The sequence below is a fragment of the Diceros bicornis genome, chromosome X, assembly GCF_020826845.1.
Source record: "Diceros bicornis minor isolate mBicDic1 chromosome X, mDicBic1.mat.cur, whole genome shotgun sequence".
Taxonomy (NCBI): domain Eukaryota; kingdom Metazoa; phylum Chordata; class Mammalia; order Perissodactyla; family Rhinocerotidae; genus Diceros; species Diceros bicornis.
The window spans coordinates 127,467,809-127,485,786 of record NC_080781.1 but is presented as its reverse complement, the minus strand read 5'-3'; positions in this window follow the sequence as shown (position 1 = coordinate 127,485,786).

Genomic DNA, 17,978 nt, shown 5'->3' with positions numbered 1-17,978 from the left:
TCATCATTTAGCCATTCAGACCCTTTTCATTTCTACAATCACATAATCTCTGTCTAGACACCTGGGGAATGAAAACATAATACGCATATCAGTGCCAGTAATACTAGAGGAGGAAAAAAGGCAACCAGACTTATAGGTGTGTATGCCTCTAAACAGGTGATGTGAACTATTCCAGATATAGCTAAAAGTCATATTTCTGAGCAGGATGGTAGCAACTCAATTGTCAATGCCCTCTCTAAGGGTCTACTGAGCCCATCTAGGTGAGGTGATAAAGATCTGGGGAAAAGAGTGGCCATGGCAAATGGATAGGAAGGGAGAAATCCAAGAGTTACAGCCAAAGAAAAAAAATGATGGAATGTGGAGACTGATTGGCCATGGGGATGAAGAGAGATGGCGTTCCAGAATGGGGGACTCTGAACTCACAGGTGAAAGACGTGGGTTCTCTTTTCTCTCTCACTTTCTACTTGTGCTATCTTGAGCAACTCTTTTAATACATCAGCAAACTGTTTCCTCATATATAAAATTGGGATAACTATATCAATTCTGGGGTAGGAATCAGAGGAGCTTATATAAATAAAAATACATTTCAAACTTCGTAGTGTCAAACAATGTAAGGGTGAATTTTGGTGACCTCCACAGCTTACAGTCTAGGAAAAGTTGATAAGAGGAACAGGTTTAGATATGGAAGAAATGATGAGTTTGAACATGCTGGTGGGCAAAGTGTTCTCCATCACCTATACTTCTATTCAGAATTGGAGTTCCATTCTTCACATGAAAGTTATAAGCTGGAGTAGAGTTTTCCACGCAGCGAAGCTCTCTTTCAGTGTCTTCAAAACTGTAAGAAGTTGGTAATTGTTAGAGGCAGGGAGATAGTGACTGACTGTATTGTCAGATGTCCCTGAAACCATATCACGTGCACAAAAGCCTTGAGCCTGCACCCAGGCAAGGCTGGAGTTCCTATCTCCCAACCATATTGTTTCTCAGTCTTTGGAAGTTCCCTCTGGGACCCCTCAGTGTTACCAAGTAGAGCACAGTATTATATCTCAGGCACAGCTTTCCCAGCAGTAACAACATAGACAGAGAAACGCAGGGATGGGAAATTCCTGAGGCCCAGGCCAGAGTGCATTTCAGTAAACGGCATATCTCCATAAAACCTGTCATATGGCAAGGGGATGCAGCAGGAATACTCCATATCAATTCCCCAAAGCAATTGGACTGCAGGCCATTTCTTCTGTATCAAGGGGCCTCAGACTGCCTGTCTCCTTTCACAGGGATTGATCAACTACCCGTGCCCATTACAGTCACATGGTACCTTCTGTGAAATGAAGTTCACATATCGCAAAGTCCTATGAGCCAATCTGGCTACAGCAATTACACTCTAGATGTAGAAATATGGGTGGGAACACCATATGCGCATCACGTGCAGAGCATTTGAAGACACATACACACACACAACATTGCACTTCAGTTATATGGTTTTGCTCGCAAAAACAACCCTGTGAAAAAGGCAAGACAAGTATTACCATCCCATCTAAAAGGTGAAAAAAACCAAGAGCACTAAGTTCTTTCCTGAATCTCTGAGAAGGAAAATGATTTGTCCAAGGTGACTCAGATAGTGGTGCTCTAGGATCTGATTCCAAAACCACAATGCATAATTGGAGAATTTGGTTTGTGCTCACACATTCTCTTCAATGCTTGGAATATCCCTCACTCATCCACTCCCCTGAAGGGAAACCCATTCGTCCCCTATCAGAATATTTCTGGGAACAATGATCCAGAGGTAGAATATGAACCCTTAGCTATGTAGCTTACTAAGAAACCCAAATTTCAACATTTTATGTTTACAGATTTTGTTAACTTCATGATCAGAGAAATGGTTACCAAATTTGACATCACATAGTTTAAAGAAGTTGTAAGCAATCATTTATTTTCTTTATAGATGTGACCAAAGAACATAGCTTCTACTTTTTTGTTAAACTTACTCTGAACTAGACTTTCAAGGGTTCACTCACTAAGTATTGAGCAAAATATACACGACTTGGAATACAAAAATTTTCTTGGAGTGACATCAGCATCATGGTGGAGTGAGTTTCCCCCATTGAACTCTCATCCTCTAAGACACACAAAAAAAGGACATTTATATTCCAACACAAGCTATTCACACAACACAGGGGACGTCTGAGGCACCCAGGCAGCCATACACGCAAGGACAGAGGTGCTGGAATACCCAGAGGAAGTGGAAGGAGGTAAGAGGAGCTCCCTTCCTTCCCCAACGACTGCAACCCAGAGACTGAGACCACGTGGCTCTCAGAGGAGGGGGAGGGGCAGCTCGCCGCGTGAAAACCAGCGCTCTCCAAGACCCCTCACAGCCTGAGGGGATCCCCCTATGAAGGGAGCGGAACTGTTGCAAGGGTACTTTCAACAAGCTAGCCCCTCAGGAGAGCAGAGAGCAACAGCGAGGCAAGAAACCTCTGAGATCGGGGAGGCAAAAGTAAGCGCCCCTCCCACACCTGGCCCCCCGACTGGTGCTTCAGCACAGCAGCGCTTCAGCTCAGCCCCATCCCCAGAGGCAGCACAGCCCCGTCCCCAGAGGCAGCGGCCCCCAGGTGCCCAGGCCCCACCAGCACCAAGGCGAGCCTGTGCCCCCGCACCAGAGGCAGCGGCAGCTCAGGCCCCACCATGCCACAGCCCCAGCTGCTCTGGCTGGACCAAGCCACGGCCCCAGATTCCCCGGCTTCCCCGTGCCACAGCCCCAGCTCCTTCGTCTTGGCCACCCCCCGACCCCTGGCTCTGGTGGGTTAGGCTTGGCCTGTGCTCAGGCTCCAGCTGACTTGGCACCAGCAACTTCGGCCCCCCGCACTCCAGTTCCAGCTTCTTTGGCCCAGAGGCGCTCCAGCTCCTCCTTCTTTAGCCCAGCAAACTGCAGTTCCAGCTTCTTTGGCCCAGTGGCACTCCAGCTCTTCCTTCTTCGGTTCAGCACGCTCCAGTTCCAGCTTCTTTGGCCCAGCTGCGCTCTAGCTCCTCCTTCTTCGGCTCAGCACACTCCAGTTCCAGCTTCTTTGGGCCAGCGCACACCAGTTCCAGCTTCTTTGGCTCAGTGGCACCCCAGCTCTTCCTTCTTTGGCTCAGCACACTCCAGTTCCAGCTTCTTTGGCCCAGCAGCACTCCAGCTCTTCCTTCTTCGGCCCAGAGCACTCCAGTTCCAGCTTCTTCAGCCCAGTGGTGCTCCAGCCCCTGCTTCTTTGGCCCAGAGGCACTTCAGCTGCAGCTGCTTCAACCCACCCGCACCCGAGTCCCAGCTGCTTCGGCCTAGCTGAACTCCAGTCTCAGCTGTTTCCATGCTCCAGCTCCAGCTGTTCCCACGCTTCCCCCCCCAGCAGCCTCCACTCAGCCACACCTCAGATCAGCCAGGGGCTGACAAGAGTGCCCACAGATTGAGGCAGCCAGAATACACAGCCCCTGACCCCCACCTAGGGGCAGCAAGAGGAAACTGCAACCATATATTTTCACTCTGAGGAAAAGTAAGCCAACACCAACAGGCAACGTGCAAAAATATATTAAATCTCCAGAACAAAAGGAAAATAACAAGCACCCAGAAGTCAACCCAGAAAGCACAGAAATGTATAACCTTAATGACAGAGAATTCAAAATAGCCATCATAAAAAAGCTTAAGGAAATACAAGAAAACACAGACAGACAATTCAATGAAATCAGGAGTTTCTTCACAAAAGAGATTGAAACCGTAAAAAAAAAAAAAAAAAAAATCAGAAATCTTAGAGATGAAAAACACAATAGAGGAGATCAAGACAAATCTGGAAGCCTTAAGGATCAGAGCTGAAAATATGGAGGAAAGAAATAGCAATATTGAGGACAGCAATGCAGAAATGCTCCAGATGGAGGAGGAAAGAGAACTAAGACTAAAAAGAAAGGAAGAAACTCTCCGAGAAATATCCGACTCAATTAGGAAACCCAACATAAGGATTATGGGTATTCCAGAGGGAGAAGAGAGGGAAAAAGGAGCAGAGAACTTGTTCAAAGAAATAATAGCTGAGAACTTCCCAAACCTGGGGAAGGAGCTGGAAATAACAGTGAATGAAACAAATAGATCTCCTAAATATATCAACACGAAAAGACCCTCTCCAAGGCATATAGTAGTAAAGCTGGCAAAAGTCAACGACAAAGAAAAAATATTAAGGGCACTAGACAAAAAAAAAAAAAAAAATAACATACAAAGGATTTCCTATCAGGGTCTCAGCCGATTTCTCGACAGAAACTTCACAGGCTAGGAGAGAGTGGAATGATATATTCAAAATTCTGAAGGACGAAAACTTTGAGCAAAGAATACTCTATCCAGAAAAAATATCCTTCAGATATGATGGAGAAATAACAACTATCCCAGATAAATAAAAGCAAAGGGAGTTCATTGCCACAAGACCCCCACTACAAGAAGTGCTCAAGAAGGCCCTCATCCCTGAGGAAAAAAAGAGAAAGGGGATTCAAAGTTTTGAACAAGGAGGAAAATAGGTCTACAAAACCAGAAAAATTGCTAATAGACTATCAAACACTTAAATATAAAACCAAAGATCAAGGGAAGGTAAGCACCCAGCATAAATATAACATCATCATGTTAAACATGAAATCACAACACAAGAAGGAATAAGATGTGACAACAATAACTTAGAAGGGGAAGAGGAAAGGGATCGAATTGACTTAGACTAAGGGAATAAGAGGCCATCAAAAAATGGACTATCACATCCACGAGATTTTTTATACAAACCTCATGGTAACCACTAACCAAATAATCAGAACAGAATCACACACGATAAAGAAAGAGAAAACTAAGAGAACCCCCATACAGAACTACCAAACTAAATTGGTAGTCCGAAACACACAGGACGAGAAACAAAAGAAATGCAAAAGAACTGGAAAAAGAGTGATAAAATAACAACAACAAGCCCCCATACATCAATAATTACCCAAAATGTAAATGGACTGAACTCTCCAATCAAAAGACACAGAGTGGTGGGATGGATTAAAAAACAAGACCCAACAATATGCTGCCTCCAGGAAACACATCTCAGCTCTAAAGACAAACACAGGCTCAGGGTGAAAGGATGGAAGACGATACTCCAAGCTAACAGCAAACAAAAGAAAGCAGGTGTTGCCATACTTATATCAGACAAAGCTGACTTCAAGATAAAACAGGTAATGAGAGACAAAGAGGGGCAATATATAATGATAAAAGGGACACTCCATCAAGAAGACATGTCACTTTTAAACATATATGCACCCAATACAGGAGCACCAAGGTACATAAAGCAACTATTAACAAACCTAAAAGGAGATATCAACAACAACACAATAGTAGTAGGGGATCTTAACACCTCACTCTCATCAATGGACAGATCATCCAGACAGAAAAGAAATAAGGAAATAATGGACCTAAATGAAAAACTAGATGAGATGGACTTAATAGACAAATACAGAGCACTCCATCCAAATACAGAAGATTACACATTCTTCTCAAGCGTGTGTGGAACATTCTCAAGAATAGACCATATGTTGGGAAACAAGGCATGCTTATATAAATTTAAGAAGATTGAAATCATAACAAGCATCTTTTCATACCATAATGTCATGAAGTTAGAAATCAACTACAAGGAAAAAAACAGGAAAGTGACAAAGCTGTGGAGATTTAACAACATGCTACTAAACAACCAATGGATCATTGATGAAATTAACGGAGAAATCAAAGCATATCGGGAGACAAATGAAAATGAAAATACACCGTACCAACTCATATGGGATGCAGCAAAAGCAGTCCTGAGAGGTAAACTCATGGCAATACAGGCCTACCTTAACAAACAAGAAAAAGCCCAAATAAGCAACCTCAAACTATGCCTAACGGAATTAGAAAAAGAAGAACAAACAAAGCCTAAAGTCAGCATAAGGAGGGAAATAATAAAAATCAGAGCATAAACAAATGAAATTGAAATTAAAAAAATACAGTAGAAAGGATCAATGAAACAAAGAGCTGGTTCTTTGAGAAGATAAACAAAATTGACAAACCCTTAGCCAGACTCACCAAAAAAAAAAAAGAGAGAAGGCTCAAATAAATAAAATTAGAAATGAAAAAGGAGAAATTACAATGGATACCACAGAAATACAAAAGATTATAAGAGAATACTATGAAAAACTATATGCCAACAAATTGGACAATCTAGAAGAAATGGATAAATTCCTAGACCCATACAACCTCCCAAAACTGAATCAAGAAGAAATAAAGAACCTGAATAGACCAATCACAAGTAAAGAGATTGAAACAGTAATCAAAACCCTCCCAAAAAATAAAAGTCCAGGACCAGATGGCTTCTCTGGAGAATTTTACCAAATATTCAAAGAAGACTTCATACCTATCGTTCTTAAAATATTCCAAAAAACAGAGGAAGGTGGAACACTTCCCAACACATTCTACGTGGCCAACATCACCCTGATACCAAAGCCAGGCAAAGACAATACTAACAAGGAAAACTACATACCAATATCCCTGAGGAACATAAATGCAAAAATCCTCAACAAAATATTGGCAAACCGAATACAGCAATACATTAAAAGGATCATACACCATGATGAAGTGGGATTTATACCAGGGACAAAGGGATGGTTCAACATTCACAAATTAATCAATGTGATACACCACATTAACAAAACGAGGAATAAAAACAATATGATCATCTCAACAGATGCAGAGAAGGCTTTTGACAAGATCCAACATCCATTTACGATAAAAACTCTCAACAAAATGGGTATAGAAGGAAAGTACCTTAACATAATAAAGGCCATATATGACAAACCCACAGCCAACATCATACTCAATGGGGAAAAACTGAAAGCCATCCCTCTGAAAACAGGAACAAGACAAGGATGCCCACTCTCACCACTCTTATTCAACACAGTACTGGAGGCTCTCGCCAGAGCAATTAGGCAAGAAAAAGGAATAAAAGGAATCCAGATAGGCAACAAAGAAGTGAAACTCTCACTGTTTGCAGATGATACGATCTTATATATAGAAAACCCTAAAGAATCCATTGGAAAACTATTAGAAATAATCAACAACTACAGCCAAGTGGCAGGGTACAAAATCAACTTACAGAAATCAGTTGCATTTCTATATACCAACAACGAACAAACAGAAAGAGAACCCAAGAAGACAATCCCATTTACAATTGCAGCAAAAAGAATAAAATATCTAGGAGTAAATTTAACCAAGGAAGTGAAAGACCTATACAATGAAAACTATAAGACATTACTGAGTGAAATCAAGGATGACATAAAGAAATGGAAAAAGATTCCACACACTTGGATTGGAAGAACAAACATTGTTAAAATGTCCGTACTACCTAAAGCAATCTACAGATTCAATGCAATCCCAATCAGAATCCCAAGGACATTCTTCACAGAAATAGAACAAAGAATACTAGCATTCATATGGGGCAACAAAAGACCCCATATAGCTAAAGCAATCCTGAAAAAGAAGAACAAGGCTGGAGGAATCACAATCCCTGACTTCAAAACATACTACAAAGTGATAGTAATTAAAACAGCATGGTACTGGTACAAAAACAGACACACAGATCAGTGGAACAGAATTGAAAGTCCAGAAATAAAACCTCATATATATGGGAAGCTAATCTTTGACAAAAGAGCTGAGGACATACAGTGGCGAAAGGAAAGTCTCTTCAATAAATGGTGTTGGGAAAACTGGACAGCCACTTGCAAAAGAATAAAAGTAGACCATCTTCTTTCACCATACACAAAAATTAACTCAAAATGGATCAAAGACCTGAAGGTGAGACCTGAAACTATAAAACTCCTGGAGGAAAATATAGGTAGTACACTACTCATCATCACCCATAAAGGGATCTTTTTGAATTCTATGTCCACTCAGACAAGGGAAACAAAAGAAAAAATAAACAAGTGGGACTGCATCAGATTAAAGAGCTTCTACAAGGCAAATGAAACCAGGATCAAAATGAATAGGAAACCCACCAGCTAGGAAAAAATATTTGCAAACCATATTATCTGACCAAGGGATTAATCTCCATAATATATAAAGAACTCACACAACTGAACAACAAAAAAACAAACAACTCGATCAAAAAATGGGCAGAGTAAATGAACAGACACTTCTCCAAAGAAGATATACAGATGGCTAACAGGCACATGAAAAGATGTTCAACATCACTAATCATCAGGGAAATCCAAATAAAAACAACACTAAGATATCACCTCACGCCCGTTAGAATGGCTATAATCACCAAGACAAAAAGCAACAAATGTTGGAGAGGATGTGGAGAAACAGGAAGCCTCATACACAGCTGGTGGGAATGCAGCCTCTATGGAAAACAGTATGGAGATTCCTTAAAGAATTAAAAATAGAGATGCCCTATGATCCAGCTATACCACTACTGAGAATCTATCCAATGAACCTGAAATCAACAATCCAAAGAGGCTTATGCACCCCTATGTTCATTGCAGCATTATTCACCATAGCCAAGAAGTGGAAGCAACCTAAGTGTCCCTCGACTGACGATTGGATCAAGAAAATGTGGTATATATATACAATGGAATACTACTTAACCATAAAAAAGACAAAATTGTCCCATTTGCAACAACGTGGATGGGCCTGGAGGGTATTATGTTAAGTGAAGTAAGCCAGAAAAAGAAAGACAAACACTGTATGATCTCACTCATATGTGGAATATAAACCAACACATGGACAGGGAAAACTGGACTGTGGTTACCAGGGGCAATGGGGGTGGGGGGTGGGCACAAGGGGTGAAGGGAGACATACATATGGTGATGGACAAACAAAAATGTACAACCCAAAATTTCACAATATTAAAAACTATTAAAACATCAATAAAAAAAATGAGAAAGAAAAAACAAACAAACAAACAAAAATGGGCAGAGGAAACGAACAGACACTTCTCCAAAGAAGATATACAGATGGCCAATAGGCACATGAAAAGATGCTCAACATCACTAATCATCAGGGAAATGCAAATCAAAACCACACTAAGATATCATCGTACACCCATTAGAACGGCTATAATCACCAAGACAAAAAGCAACAAGTGCTGGAAAGGCTGTGGAGAAATGGGAACCCTAATCCACTGCTGGTGTGAATGCAAACTGGTGCAGCCCCTATGGAAAACAGTATGGAGATTCCTCAAAAAATTAAAAATAGAAATAGCTTATGATCCAGCTATCCCACTACCGGGTATCTAACCAACGAACCTGAAATCAATAATCCAAAGAGGCTTATGCACTCCTATGTTCATTGCAGCATTATTCACTATAGCCAAGACATGGAAGCAACCCAAATGTCCCTCGACTGATGATTGGATAAAGAAGATGTGGCATATATATACCGTGGAATACTACTCAGCCATAAAAAAAGACAAAATCATCCCATTTGCAACAACATGGATGGACCTGGAGGGTATTATGTTAAGTGAAATAAGCCAGAAAGAGAAAGAAAAACACTGCAAGATTTCACTCATATGTAGAAGATAAACCAACACACGGACAGATAGAACTGATTGGCGGTTACCAGGGGCTAGGGGGGTGGGGGGTGGGCACAAGGGGTGGAGGGATGCACTTATATGGTGATTGATAAACAATAATGTACAACAAAAATTTCACAATAAAAAAAATTTTCTCTGTGTAATAAATTATGAGAGAATAGTGATTTATTTTATGAATTAGAGTTCGATTTCCTCTCCATATCATACTCAAAGTAGCTCTCAAGGATCTAAAAATATGAACAAGTCAACAATATAATTCCCATCAATCTAGATGTTCTTTAAAAATATAATTTAAGATGAATTTTATGAAAGTGGATAGTTGAATAGATTGATACTGTAGTGAAAGCAAAAGCTTGTCACCTGTTTAGAGACAGAGAGAGAAAGAGACAGAAAAACAGACATAGAAACAGAATTGAGAGCCCAGAAATAAATCCACGCATATATGGTCAACTAATATTTGACAAGGGAGCCAAGAATACTGAATGTGAAAAAGACAGTCTCTTCAATAAATGGTGTTGGTAAAACTGGATATTCACATGCAAAAGAATGAAACTGGACCCCTATCTTAACATTGCTCACAAAAATTAACTCAAAATTGGTTAAAGACTTAAACATAAGACCTAAAAATCTTAAAACTGCTAGAAGAAAACACAGGAGAAAAGCTCCTTGACCTTGGTCTTGGCAATGATTTTCTGGATATGACACCAAAAGTACAAGCAACAAAGGCAAAATAAACAAGTGGGACTACAACAAACCAAACAGCTTCTGCACAGCAAAGAAACCATCAACAAAATGAAAAGGCCACCTACTGAATGGAAGAAAATAATTGCAAATCATCTATCTGATAAGGGGTTAATATCCAAAATATATAAGGAACTCACACAACTCAGCAAAAAAAAAAAAAAAAAAAGAAAAGAAACCCAAATAAACCAATTTAGAACAGCAAAGAACCTTAACAGAACTTTTTCCAAAGAAAATACACAAATGGTCAACATCACAAATCATCAGAGAAATGTAAATCAAAACCACAATGAAATATCACCTGTTAGAATGGCTCTTATCAAAAAAAACACAAGAGATAAGTGTTGGTGAGGATGTGGAGAAAAGCAAACCCTTGTGCATTGTTGATGGGAATGTAAATTGGATCAGCCACTATGGAAAACAGTATGAAGGTTCATCAAAAAATTAAAAATAAAATTACCATATGATCCAGCAATCCCACTTCTGTGTATATATCCAAAGGAAATGAAATTTACCTCAAAGATATATTTTCACTCCCATGTTCACTGCAGCATTATTTACATTAGCCAAGACATGGAAACAACCTAAGTTTCCATCAATACTGTGATACTACTGATAAAGAAACTGTGGTGTGTGTATATATATATGTGTGTGTGTATATACACACACACACACACACAATGGAATATTATTGAGCCATACAAAGAAGGAAATCCTGCCATTTTCAACAATATGGATGGACCTCGAGGGCATTATGCTAAATGAAATAAGTCAGAGAAAGACAAATACTGTATGTTCTCACTTATATGTGGAATCTAAAATAAAATCGAACTCATAAAAATAGAGAGTAGATTGGTGGTCGCCAGCGGCATGGGGGGATCGGTGAAGGTGGTCAAAGGGTACAAACTTCCAGCTATAAGATAAATAAATTCTGAGGATCTAAGGTACAACATGGTGATTATAGTTAACAATATTGTATTGTATACTTGTAAGTTGCTAAGAGAGGGGATCTAAAAGTTCTTACCAAAAAAAAAAGGTAACTATGCGAGGTGATGGAGGTGTTAACTAACCTACTGTGGCAATAATTTCACAATATATACATATATCAAATCATTATGTTGTACACCTTATTCTTACACAATGTCATATGTCAATTATATCTCAATAAAGCTTGAAAAAAAACAGACATAGATAAAGAAAGCTTCGCACAGAGACAATGATGTAAAGAAAGGAAGAGAGCCAGAGTCATAGAAAGAGATGTACTAAAAGAGAATATGAGACTCAGGGACATGAGACACCAGGAACACCTGGCCACTACTCCCAGCTTGGAAACAGATTGACTCAGTAACCTTGGGAAATCAGGTCCTCAGGTCCTCTCTCTGAGCCTGATCGTGTTTAAAAAGGGGAGCAGGGATGATGAGGTACGTCTAGGCAATTTCCTTTGGTTCCTTCTCATTTTTTTTCTCTGAAAATACTACCATTGAAGGACACTAGAGTCCACTGAGTAGATCAAGTTTTGTTGTTGTTACTTAAGGGCCCATTATAAATTTTAAAAATAACAGAACTTATTTTTTTAATACAGCATATGGAAATCCAAATGATATTACAAGTGTTGGTGCGGATGTGGAGCAGCTGAAACTCTCGTGCATTGCTACTTTGCAAAACACTTTGGCAGTTTCTTATAAAGATAAGCATAAACTTACTATATGACCCAGAAATACTACTAATCTTCATGGTACAAAAACTGCATCCCAGTTTCAGTAGGGCTCAAGCAGGGAGCTAGTCTTTCATACCCTGCCCGCAGAAGCAGACAGTGCTCAGATTCCCCACCAGGGTAGCATCAGTGGGGTTTGGTGGTGATGTGAGCCTCCACTGCCACCCAACAGTACCAGGTGGAGCTAGTCAATCACATATTCAATATTCCATGAAAATATTCTTCAGGAATGAAGGTGAAATAAAGACATTCTCAGACAAAGGAAAACTAAGAATCTGTTCCCCAAAAAAGTTATCATTAAAAAATAGTTTTCAAAAGATGTCTAAACAGGAAGAAATTGTGACAGAAGAAGGTTTGAAACATCAGAAAGGAAAGAAGAACAGCAGAATGGGTAAATACAATAGACTATCTTTTTGCTTGTGAGTTTCTTAAATTATATTTTTTTATTTAGCCTGCTGATACAGTGGATTACATTGATTGATTTTTGAATGGTGAACAAGCCTTGTATACCTGGAGTAAATCTCACTTGGTTATGGTATACAATTATTTTTACACATTGGTGGATATAATTTTGTGGAGGATTTTTGTGCCTAGGGTCATTTGAGATATTGGTCTGTAGTTTTGTTTTGGTTCCTTTCTAATAATGTTTTTATCTAGTTTTGTTATCAGCAGCTTATAAAAGTGAATGAAAATGAAAATATAACATCAAAATTTGTAGGATGTAGCTGAAGTAGTACTATGAGGGCAATTTATAGATCTAAATGCTTATGTTAGAAACAAGTAAAGGTCTCAAATCAATAATTTGAGTTCCTACCTTATGAAACTACAAAAAAAGAAGAGTAAAATAAACCCAGAGCAAACAGAAAGAATGAAATGATAAAGATAACTGAGGAAATCAATTAAATTAAAAACAAAAAAAAATAGAGAAAATTAATTTTAAAAACTGGTTCTTTAAAAAAAATCATTAAAATGATAAACCTTTAACAAGACTGATAAACATAAAAAAAAAAGAGAAGATACCAATTGTCAATATCAGGAATAAAACAGGGGACATCACTATAGATCCTGCAGCCACTAGAAGGATAATAAGAGAATATGAATGACTTTACACTCATAAATTTGGCCACTTAACAAACAGTTTTGAAAACTCAAAACCAAGATGAAACAGACAATCTGAATAGTCCTAAATCCACTAAAGAAATTGAATTCAGAATTTAGAAGCTCCCCAAAAAGGAATTTCCATAGGGAAAAGATAAACTTCGACTTAAACCTCACATCTTATGCAAACATTAATTCAAAATGGATCATGCTCTTAAATGTAAAATGGAAAACTATAAAAATTTTTAGATAAAAACATAGGAGAAAAGCTTTGGTACCTAAGGCTAGGCAAACAGTTCCTAGATCTGATTAACAAAAACAAAATTAATAAATTTGACTTCAACAAAATTTAAAACTGTTGTGCTTCAAAAGACCCTGAGAAAACCACAAAAACACAAGCTACCTACTGGAAGAAAATATTTGCAAACTACATATCCAACGAAGCCTTGTATGAAGAATATACTTAGAAGTCCCAAAACTCAACAGTAAAACAAAACAAAACAAAAAGACAACCTAATCACAAAATAGGCAAAAGACATGAACATACATTTAACCAAAGATGACAAAAGCAATAAAAAGATGTTCAATATTGTTAGCCGTCAAGGAAATGCAATTTAAAACCACAGTAAGATATCACTATCCACATATCAGAATGGCTAATGTAAAAAATAGTGACACCACCAAATTCTGTCAAGGACACAGAGAAACTACATCACTCAAAGATTGCTAGTGGAAACGTAAAGTGTTACAGCCACACTGGAAAAGAATATGGCAGTTTCTTACAAAGCTGAATATGCCATTACCATAAAACTCAGCAATTGCACTTCTGGGCATTTATCCCAGAGAATGGAAAACTTATGCTTACACAAAAACCTTTAATCAAATGTTCATAGTAACTTTATTCGTACTAGCCCCATACTGGAAACAACCCAGGTGTCCTTCAGTGGGTGAATGATTAAATAAACTGCAGTGCCATGGAATACTACTCAGCGATAAAAAATGATTAACTACTGATATACACAACAGCCTGGATGGATCTCCAGGGAATTATGCTAAGTGAAAAAAAAAATCCCAGAAAGGTTACGTACCATATGATTCCATTTATATAACTTTCTTGAACTGACAAAATTATAGAGATAGAGATTAGTGGTTGGTAGGGGTTACAGAATTGGGGGGATAGAAAAGTGAGTGTAGCTATAAAGGCAACAGGAGGGATCCTTGTGGTGATGGCACTCTTCTATATCCTGACTTTGGTGGTCCTCACACGAATCTACACACGTGATAAAATTGCATATAATTAAGTACACACACACACGCATACCACATGTAAAATCTGAATATGGTAGATGTATCAATGTCAATTTCCTGGTTGTGATGTTGTATTAACTTTTTCAAATTTTCACCATTAGAGGAAACTGAGTAAAGGATATACTGGGATCTTTCTGTGTTATTTCTTATAACTGTACAATTATATCAAAATAAGAGCTATACACTGAAAACTACAAACATTTCAGAGAGAAATTAATGAAATAATGAAATAAATGGAGATATATACCTTGCTTATGGGTTGGAAGACTTAATATTGTTAAGATGTCAATTCTTCCTAAGTTCATTAACAGATTCAACACAATCTCAATCAAAATTCCATAAAAGCTTTTCTTATAGAAATTGATAGGATGATTCTAATATTCATATAGAAATACAAATGATCTGGAATAGCCAAAAGAACTTTAAAAAACAAGAACAAAGTTGAGAATTTTACATTACTTGATTTCAAGGCTTATTATAAAGCAACAATAATCAAGACAGTGTGGTATTGGGATAATGATAGAAATATACCAATGGAACAGAATAAAGAGTCCAGAAATAGACTCTGGACTTATGTATATATAGACAACTCATTGTATATACAGACAACTGGTTATAGAAAAAGATTTAAAGAAACAGTTTAAGAGAAAAAATAGTTTTTTCAACAATTGAGTCTGGAACAACTAGATATCCATATGCAAAAATACATAAGTAAATTTTGATCTACACCTCATATCATATAAAAAATTAAATCAAAATGGATCACAAAACTAAATGTAAAACCTAAAACTATAAAATTTCTAGAAAAAGAAATGAGAAATATTTATTAACTTGGGTTAATCATCAACTTTCTAGATACAATAAAAAAAGCACAATAAATGAAATCAAATTGATAAATTAGACTTCATCCAAATCAAGAGCTCCTGATCTTTGAAAGGCACTGTTAACAGAGTTAAAAAACAAGCCACAGTCTTAGAAAAAATATTTGCCAGTCACATATCTGATAAAGGACTTGTACTGATAATTTATAAAGAACTCTCAAAACTCAATAATAAGGAATCAAACAACCCAATAAAAATTAGGAAAATTATTTGAACAGTCACATAACCAAAAAAGACATACACAACAGCAAAAAGATCACATGTATAGATGCTCAACATAATTTGTGATTAGGGAAATACAAATTAAAACCACAATGAGATATGAAAAGTCTATAAGAATGCCTAAAGTTGAAAAGATTGACCATACGAAGTGTTGGTGAGGAGGTGTAGTACTGGAACTCTCATATACTGCTGGTTAGAATGTGAAATGATCCAATTATCTTGGAAAATAGTTGAGAATTTCTTAAAAAGTTAAACATACACCTACCATATGATCCAGCCATTCCACTTCTAGGTATTTACCAAAGAGAAAAGAAAATATACATCCATACAAAGACTTGTACATGAACGTTCATAGCAGCTTTATTTATAATAGGCAAAAACTGGAAACAACCCTAAAAGGAGGTATATGGGCCAATTGTGGTAAATCCATATGATGTAATACTAGTCAGAAATAAAAAGAAACGAACTATTGATGCACCTACTAAAAACTTAGCTCCCTATATGTTGATGACTTTCACCTCTCCTTAGAAAATTCCCCTCCTTAGAAAATATATATATATTATAAAATAACATATATATTATCTATCTGTCCTTAGAAAATTTCCACTCCTTAGAAAATATATATATTATAAAATAATATATATATTATCTATCTATCTATCTATCTATCTATCTATCTATCTATCTATCACCAGCCTTGGGGGTCTAGTGGTTAAGATTTGGCATTCTCACCACTGTGGCCTAGGTTCACTTCCCGGTCAGGAACTACACCACCTGTCTGTCAGTTGTCATACTGTGGTGGATTCATGTTGCTGTGATACTGAAAGCTATCTCAGCAATATGTCAAATACCAGCAGGGTCACCCATGGTGGACAGGTTTCAGTGGTGCTTCCAAACTAAGATAGACTAGGAAGAAAGACCTGACCACCCACTTCTGAAAAATTGGCTGTGAAAACCTTACAAATAGCAGTGGAGCATTGTCTGATATAGCACTGGAAGGTGAGAGGATGGCACAAAAAGATTGGGCAGGGTTCCACTCTGTTGTACATAGGGTTGCTAGGAGTTGGAATTGACTAGATGGCACTAACAACAAATATATATATATGGAGTTTCCTCTTTTATCTACCCTTAATCTCTTGGTGATCTCATCCAGTTTCATGATTTTGAATAATATCTATATATTGATAACTCCCAATACCTGCCTCTCACTTAAACTCCAGATTTGTATATATAACAGCTCTAATTGCATGTATAATAGTAATCTCACATTTAACATGTCAAAAATCAAACTCCTGACTTCCTCAAAATCTGCTTTTCCCACAGTCTTCCCATCTCAGTTAATGGGAATGTCATCCTTCTAGTTACACATACCAGAAACACTGGAGTCATTCTTTATTCCTAGCTTTCTCTCACACCCCATACGTACTCCAGCAGCAAATTTTACTGATACTACCTTCAAAATATATCTATGAGTCCAAAATATGTCTGTGATCCAATCACTTCTCTCACTCACTCATTTGGAGTATTGCAGTAGCCTCCTAACTGGTCTCCCTAGTTGCACCCCTGACTCCCTATTCTCTTTCAACACAGTAGCCAGAATGATACTTTAAAAACCTAAGTTCAACCATAGTAATCACATAACAAATGCTATTAGTCATAGCAAAAGAAATAATAGCAGTAACTATGTTCAAAGATGTTTTACAAAGAAATATATTACTCTTTGTAAAGGCAAAATGTGGAAATAATCCAAATAGGTCAATGGTTAAATAAATTGTGATTTTCTCTCTTCTTTTTTTAACCACAAAACACAAATTGATAATGTAATTGAAACAGATCTACATATATTAACATGAGAAGTTACCCAAGATACATTTTTAGGCAAAATGAAAGCAAACTGCAAAACGATATACATATAGGATGATCCCATTTATGTTTTAGATAACTATATATTTGAATGAGAATATATATATGTATTTTAATGCATAGAAAAAAGTTTCAGGTATGCACACCAAAATGTTACTACTACTAATCTCTGGGCAAGGGAAGAAGACTTAGGAGAATAGGGACAAGGGAAGATTGAAAAAGGTCTTTCCTATTTTTAATGTATACCTATATATCTTTTTAAAACTTAACAATAATGCAATCACATGGTACTTGTGTTATAGTTTTACAATGACATTCAAGAATTTAAAGGAAAACGTGAACATAGGAGAGAAATAGTTATAATAAAGAATCAAACTGAACTTCTTGAGAGGAAAAATAAAAAATCTGAAAAAAAAATACCCTGGGGCTGGCCCTGTGGTGTAGTGGTTAAGTTCAGTCCATTCCACTTCGGCAGCCCAAGTTCGTGGGTTTGGATCCCAGGCATGGACCTACACCACCTGTTGCCCATGCTGTGGCAGCAACCCACATATGAAGTAGAGG